A 7919-nucleotide genomic window follows, 5' to 3' on the forward strand; every position below is an offset into this window, starting at 1 on the left:
ATTCTTTTAGATCACGTTTTACTGTGTTCACTGTTATCTGACCTGCATGAATGTTTTCATTGTGAATGTGTGTTGTCATTAAATCACCAAGATCTGAAGAAGAGAGATTGCAGCAAAGAAAAAGGCAACGAGAGCTGAAAAAACTACAGGTGAGAGGTCATGTGATAAAGTAGTATATAATGAAACTATTGCTTGAAGACTGATCCTGCCACTGATTTCAGGATGTGGCTGAAGTCCCCCTGAAAAAGTTGAGGCTTTCGGAATCTGCCACTGACGCATCAGGTATTGTTCCAGCCAGCACTGTCTCACACATATCCATCAAGGCTTTTGAGGTTCGATGTCACAGAGCAGTCATTATTTCTCTGTTAATCATCAAAACAGTGTACTTAAAATCAACCACTTAAATCTTACATTGTCATTGTGCCTGTGGACACCACAATCTGTTTCCTTTTTAGATGAGACTGAGAACCTGCCAGGACCAGGGAACAGGAGACGGGGTATATTGCCTGAGATGGGTAGTCTCATTTCAGTGTTTTCTGCAATCTCCGAGCCTTTACTTAAATAACTGTTTTCTTTATTTTTGTTTAGGAGAATCGTTTGGTCAATGATGCATTGATGGCAGCCCGGTGGTGTGGGACCAGAACTTTCAACAGACCTGCCAACCTGTACGCATTTTGCGTAGCAGGTACGCAATTTGACATCAAAATACGCTGGTACGCTCCGCCTCATTAAACTACGCAAAAAGCTGCAGACGTCTGTGAGCGCTGTTATAAATGCGGACCGTGGACGTTCTCATGTCTGACAACACAATGCAGCAGCGCATTTCGGTGTGTTGTCACACATTCACGGAACACATTGTATTTGTCGTGCTGAAAAAAAATACCGGTAAATTAGTCTGGTGCCCCGCAGCTATGGAACCGGGAGGAAACACATGTGCTTCCCTCGTAGTGCTGCGACGTTCAATGAACGAGTCGTTCGTTTGAACGGCTCTTTCAAGTGAACGACGAGAGCCGGTTCACAGCTGTCTGAGAGCCGTTCCTTTGTGCAAACTGTCCTCGCTTCCTTCACGTGTCTTTTGAGTTCCTCCTGAGTCCAGCTGTCTCCGCTGCTTTCGTGTTAACGACCGAGTTTCACTTTTCCGCAGCAGTTCCAGTCACCTGAACGCAGCAGCTAACTAGCGGAGGAGGAGTGTCGTGAAACCGGAGCAGAGCCGGTGTTTTGGAATAACTGAGTCCCTTTTAACTGGCGACTGGGTTTCTTTCACGTCCCTTGTTGCTGATAGATGTTAAAAACCAGACAAAAAGTCGTGTCAGACCTTTTATGAGTCTGATTTCAACATCTGCGGCTACTTAGCAGCAGCAGCAGGAAATGCTAAAGGAAGTCAGTCACCAGTTAACAAGGACACCAGTAAATTTGAAACACCGTATTCACGGCTTTATAAAGGTTTTAGTAATGGAACATACGCGCACGCATGCGCACACACACAGCAAAAAATGCTCAGTTAAAGGACATGTAGCAGCATTTTGAAGCTCTTTTCTGGGGACAACGTGCACGGTCAGCCGCAATGTAATGTGTATCAGAAAAACATCTGTTAAATCTTTGCCAATAAACAAATTAAAGAACCACATGAGAACTTAAAACTGCCCCCCCCCCCCCCCCCCCCCCCCCCCCCCGTTGACAACTGTTCCCCGGCAAGTGGTACTCAAAAATTTCACCAAGGTTGGCAGGTCTGTTTCAAGGGAAAAATTTCACTTCCCCAAGTTGTCACCATGGCCAAGGAGGAACGCGTGAGGGCAGTGGAACCCCTGTGTGTCTGTGATGGCCAGGAAGAAGAGGAGACCGCTGATGTCAGAGAACCGTTCCTTTTTGTCTTCAGTCTGCAGGAAGACTACGAGACATTCTGTCAAGAAATTATTGACAAGAGAAACATGAAGGTGTTTTGTGCTTTTAAGAAAAAAGAATAATGTGTTCAACGGGGCTGAAGCTTAATTCATTACATCTGACCTCTACAAATGTACATGGTTCGTGCGTTGTACAGACTCTGATATATTATGTCTGGCATAATCATATACGGAAGTCCCTATACAGAGATCAGAGATTATGTTTTTGTTTGTTATGTAGAATGAAGGCCAAACTAAGAGCCCTCTTTGATATGAGGAAAGACATGTAACGTAGACTGTCAGTTCAGTCTTATATCCTTGAGTGGATTAGTGACACTTTAAGAAAGTCATTAGTGCAAAGTTTAGGAAATCTGTGTTATCAGCCAGTAATAACCATGGCATGTTCAGGTATCAATGGCATAGACATTCCTGCTGTCTCTGATCTCCTTAATGTAGCTGATATGATCCAGTGTACAAAAAAATCCAAATCTGTTTATGTGGCATTTAAAGCCATGAGTGTGGACTGAGAACTGTTGTTTTGTGGGGCAGTATCTAACTCTGACCAGTAGAGGGCGCGTTCGCTACATGGTGTGTTCATGGGTAGGGATACTCTCGTGTGATTACACCCCGAGAACGGGAACACGGATGTCAGTGAATGTGAACTGTGGTGTTAAAATACTTCATTTTTGCTCTTTACAGCATCAAAATAAAAGACATTAAAATTCAATGTGTAGTGGAGCATTGTGCCACGCTACATCTACGTATGCTGTATGTCACAAATTCCACTCACTGTTTCAGTCCAGCTGGCTCTAGTTTGACAGGGTTTGAGTTAGGGGAGCGTTGAACCCAAATAAAAAGTTGTGTCGCTATAGTATTACAACTCCTGGCACAAATTATGGAATCACCAGTCTCGGAGGACGTTCGTTCAGTTGTTTAATTTTGTAGAAAAAAAGCAGATCACAAACATGACAAAAAACTAAAGTCATTTTATTTTGCAACTTTCTGACTGTAAGACACACTAAAAGATATCAAGAGGAAAAATTGTAGCCAGTAACAATTACTGTTTTAGACCAAGCACAGGGAATAAAATGATGGAATCACTGAATTCTGAGGAAAAAAATGATGGAATCAGCCCTACATTCTCATTCCCAAAACTAGCACTGTAAGCAGTAAGCACCACCCAGTATGGTGCGAATGAATAATGCAATGTAAAGTGTCTTTGAGTGTCCTGAAAAGCGCTATAAAAACCAATGCTTATTATTATTATTATTTTATTATATTATTATTATTATTATTATTATTTGATACAAGAAAAATGTTTTCCCAAAGAACTATTTTTTGGCTCCAGACCTGATCCTGATATAAATAGTAATGCTGATATAAAATGAATCATGACAGTAAATCACATAAGATGCTAGGTGATACATACAAAAGTGTTCTTTCATTAATAAGAAGAATAAAGATACAGTTCAGCTTAATGTACAATCATTAAATGGTTTGTAGTCCAGCATTTAGAAGCTGTATTGACGTTTGTGAATGTGCTACATAGTCTCCGCCACCAGACAAACCAGACGGCGACAATAAACGAGTCAAGCTCAACGTGGGCGGAGTTAAACGTTTAACTCCGCCCACGTTGAGGCGCGCCCCGTTCTGCCGGCTGCAGTCAGGGGCTTCTCCTCACAGGCTCTGTTGACATTGAGACGATCTTCCCCTGTGACTTCTCTGACTGCCATGAGGAGGATGTGATGTTCCTGACAGAGACGTGGCTGCTTGAAGGTGAACTGGCCTCCTGATGGAACTCTGTCCCCAGAACTGCGGCTTCTTCAGCTCTCCCAGCATGCCATTGGGCTCACTTGGGGCCCGTTTCTGTCTTTCTGGACTGTTTGAAGTGATTGAGGTCAAGTTGACCATCATTCAAGTCCTCATGACTCATGTTTTCATTTCCTTCAGTCAGGATGTGGTCATTGGATGAGCACTGGAAAAACTTAAGCCAAGATGGCGCCAGTGTGGTTGGCATGCCGTCTGTCTCTGCGATCTCTACTTGTGTTTGTGGCAATATTGACAACTTTTGCTGTAAAAGTCAATTCTCTGCTGGTCTGTGAGCGACAAACATTACTGGATCTTCGACCCACGGCTTAATACTTGGTGGATTATAAGTGTGAAGGACAGGGGAATCCTCATCCACCTTTCCTGGCTGGGATACCGGCTCACCTCTGCCGTGTCCCGGCTCCACCTCCACGCAGGGCCCGCCGCAGACGCTGGGGGAAGCGAAGCGGGAGGCTGGTGATGCTAAAGGCTCATCTGTTGCTCGGGCGCAGCACTTTTTTTACGTGTCATGTTCCCAATAGGACTCGTTGCCTCGTTCCCGTGGTTGGTTTGGACGATGAGAGGACTCGTCACCCTCCCTTCCCTCGTCAGCAGTGGAGAGGAGTGGACCTGCGTAATCTTCGGCCTCTACAGCGGGTGTATAGCAGGGCTAACACTCAGGCTAACACCGCGGCTCCTATCCGGATGGCGCTAACAAACGCCAACTCATTGGTGAACAAGACATTTATCCTAAAGGATTTTATTGAGATTTTCTCTTCATTACTGAAAGTAAGACCGGAGCTGGTGAGTCGAGTGCTTTTTCTGAACTTTTGCCCCCTGGTTTCAGCTATTTCTCGACACCAAGAAACTGTCATGGTGGTGGCGTAGCGACTGTGTTTAACAGTGTTTACAAGTGTGCACAGCTCGCCTTGGCTGCGCCTTGGAGTTTTGAGATCAATATTTTTGTTTTGTCTTCTGATTCACCCATTCTGTGCGCTGTTGTGTACCGGCGACCTGGATATAATAAGTACTTTATCAATGACTTTTCCAGCTTCTTAGCTGATGTTATGTCAAGGTTCGACCGCTTGTTGATTTTGGGTGATTTTAATATTCACGCAGTATGCTGCCCAGGTAAACCTATGACAAGAGAGTTCCTGGACCTTATTGATACATTTAACCTCGTGCAGTCTGTTTCTGGAGCAATGCATCGGTATGGACACACGCTGGACTTCATGCTATCCCATGGCATTTCAGTGTGTAATGTTGAAGTCTGTGACCCTGTATTTTCAGACCATTGTCCAATTGTTTTTGATGTTCCCGGTCCACATGACATGGTTAAATCTTGTGTTCCTGCACGACACTGTCGCATCATTAACTCTGCCACTGCTGCTCAGTTCTCTGTTTCCTTTGAAAACTCAGTGTTGGCTGCTGATATTTCTTTTTCGATGTTGATATTCAAACGTTTTTCCAACATTTTGAATCAACCTGCCAGTCAGTTTTAGACAGTGTTTCTCCTCTTAAAGTGAGACGACCAAAACCTGAAGCTGAGCCTTGGCTAAATGAGTCCACTCGTGCCATCAGACGTGAGTGTAGATAGGCTGCAAGTGTCTCTTGAAATTTTACAGAAATGTCTGCAAAGGTATCAGAAGTGTGTAAAAGCAGCTAAAGCTAAATATTTTGCTGATATTGTGACAGCCAATAGGCAAAAACCACGAGTTCTTTTTAATACGGTGAACAGAGCTCTGAACGTTCCTCAGTCGGATGGCCTGGAAGCCTCACCTGAGGTCTGTGAGAATTTCCTGAACTTTTTTGTGAATATGATTGTGTCTACAAGGGCCCTTATCAGCCCTCCAGCTGTCAGTTCACCTGTTTCTGCCTCTTGCTCAGCTCTGCTCCATACGTTTGAGCCAGTAACACTCTCTTGCTTAGAAAAAGTGGTTTGTAAAATGAAGCCTGCTGGTTCCCCAAATGATCCTACTCCTCCACGTCTGTTCAAAGAAGTGTTTCCTTCTATTGCAACTTTTGTTTTACATTATGTTAATGGAAGCTTGGCAAATGGAGTGGTCAACAAAAGTTTAAACATGCTGTTGTTCAGCCATTGTTAAAAAAGTCTGGCCTTGATCCTAAAGATCCTGCAAACTCACGTCCGATTTCCAAACTTCCATTTCTGTCTAAAATCTTGGAAAAAGTGTTTTTAATCAGTTGAAAGCTTTTTTAGATGAGCAACAGATCCCAGAGGTTTTTCAGTCGGGTTTTAAAAATCTCCACAGTACTGAGACAGCTCTGTTGAGAGTTTTTAATGACATTTTTATGTTTGCTGACTCTGGACAGATGGTTCCTTTAGTTTTATTGGACTTGACTGCAGCGTTCGATACAGTGGATCATGAAATCCTCCTGTCCCGCCTTGAAAATCTGGTTGGGATTAAGGGATCCGCTTTAGAGTGGTTTCGCTCCTACTTGAAAGACAGAAGTTTTTGCGTCAAAATTGGTGATTTTGTGTCCTCCTCAGCTCCTCTGTCGTGCGGCGTGCCACAGGGCTCAATCCTTGGGCCACTTCTTTATTCTTTATATCTGCTTCCGCTGGGATCTGTTCTACGGAGGTTTCGTGTGTCCTTCCATCTTTATGCCGATGACTGTCAAATCTATGTACCTCTGAAGTGTGAAGATTCATTCAGTGCTGCCCAACTTCTGGACTGCATTAACACGACTAAGGACTGGATGTTAGAAAATTTTCTGTGTCTCACTGATAGCAGAACTGAGGTTCTTCTGGTTGGTCCATAGTAAGGCCAGCAGTAAACAAGTTAACTTGGGGCCTTTGAGTCAGTTTGTTAAGCCCACTGTTACCAACCTGGGTGTTAAAATGGACCATGAACTCAACCTTGATAAGCAGGTTAGTGCTGTTGTGAAGTCAAATTTTTTCCATCTGAGACAGATCACTAAGGTAAAATCTTTCCTCTCAAAACACAATTTTGAAATATTGATTCATGCTTTTGTTTCAACTCGGCTGGACTATTGTAATGCTCTTTACGCCGGCATTGAGAAGAGTTTACTGAAGCGTCTGCAGCTCGTCCAAAATGCTGCAGTTCGCCTTTTAACTGGCACACGAAAATACGACCACATATCACCAGTGTTGTCGTCTCTTCATTGGCTTCCTGTCTGCTACCGGATCGATTTTAAAGTTCTTTATTTGTTTTCAAATCTTTAAATGGTCTTGCCCCACCATATTTGTCTGAACTGCTGGTACCTTATGTGCCAGGACGTCATCTCAGATCAGCAAACAAGGCTCACCTTGCGGTTCCTGATACAAATCTCAAATGTAGGGGTTATCGAGCATTTTCTACCGCTGGTCCAAAACTGTGGAATGATTTACCTCTGCACATAAAGCAATCAGATTCTCTTCCTATTTTTAAGTCCCGTCTTAAGACTCTCTTATTTTCTTTGGCTTTTAACTAGTGTGAGACTGTATTTTACTGAAAAGTTGTCTGTGTTGTCTGATTAATATTTTCATGTCTATTTCTATTGTTTTTTGTGTCTGTACAGCACTTTGGTCAACACTTTTGTTTTTAGTAGTGCTTTATAAATAACTGGACTGGACTGGACTGTCCAGGCTGTCAGGAGTCTGGATCACCTGCCTAATTCATGACAATCAGTTGAGTGTTTTTGCTTCTTCAGTATGTGGGCTCGTTGGTCTAGGAGTATGATTCTCACTTAGGGTGTGAGAGGTCCCGGGTTCAATTCCCAGACGAGCCCTTCAGTCGTCATTGATCTCTCCTACAAATGGTTTTCAGGTTTGTTTAGACAAAGTCTGGCCACCGGAGGAAAATAATGTGATTACTTTGATATATTCCAGTTAAAAGTGAGGGTAACGAGTGTGGAAACCCTCCTCAGATTCAGAGTGATGATCTGGTTGGTGGAGGAGCGACCGGCCCCCAGTGACGTGGAGGGAAACCCCGTAGCTTCAGCGCAGGTTCAGACTGCTGAACGAAGCCACACCTGGCTTTACCAACGTGACACAGCTGCTGAAGGAGTTCCGGCTCCATGCTGCTCACTCAAAGGAGGAAGAACCAGATGTTGGACTCTGCAGGCCAGGGGCCTCATTGATCACACACTGTGGAGGATCCACACTAAAAGTCTACCAGCACCAAGAGCAGAAACAGCATCTGATTTATAAACCATGCAGCTCTTTCCCTTTATAAATCCAGTCCAGCTGGAAGGCTGTGCAGGTGGATTCAC

General features: G+C 43.9%; 1 protein-coding gene and 1 long non-coding RNA gene across 2 annotated transcripts in view; both read left to right on the top strand.

The window, feature by feature from the left end:
• Nucleotides 1-7919, top strand: part of LOC115384139 (NACHT, LRR and PYD domains-containing protein 3-like) — a gene marked incomplete at its 5' end in the record, with an annotated part of 256996 nt that overhangs the window by 131452 nt on the left and 117625 nt on the right. The gene's annotated exons all lie outside the window — the stretch shown is intronic.
• LOC115384154 (uncharacterized) overlaps nt 1-7919 on the top strand; it is a 176263-nt gene that overhangs the window by 65131 nt on the left and 103213 nt on the right. The gene's annotated exons all lie outside the window — the stretch shown is intronic.

The sequence above is a fragment of the Salarias fasciatus genome, assembly GCF_902148845.1.
Source record: "Salarias fasciatus chromosome 23 unlocalized genomic scaffold, fSalaFa1.1 super_scaffold_20, whole genome shotgun sequence".
Classification (NCBI taxonomy): Eukaryota; Metazoa; Chordata; class Actinopteri; order Blenniiformes; family Blenniidae; genus Salarias; species Salarias fasciatus.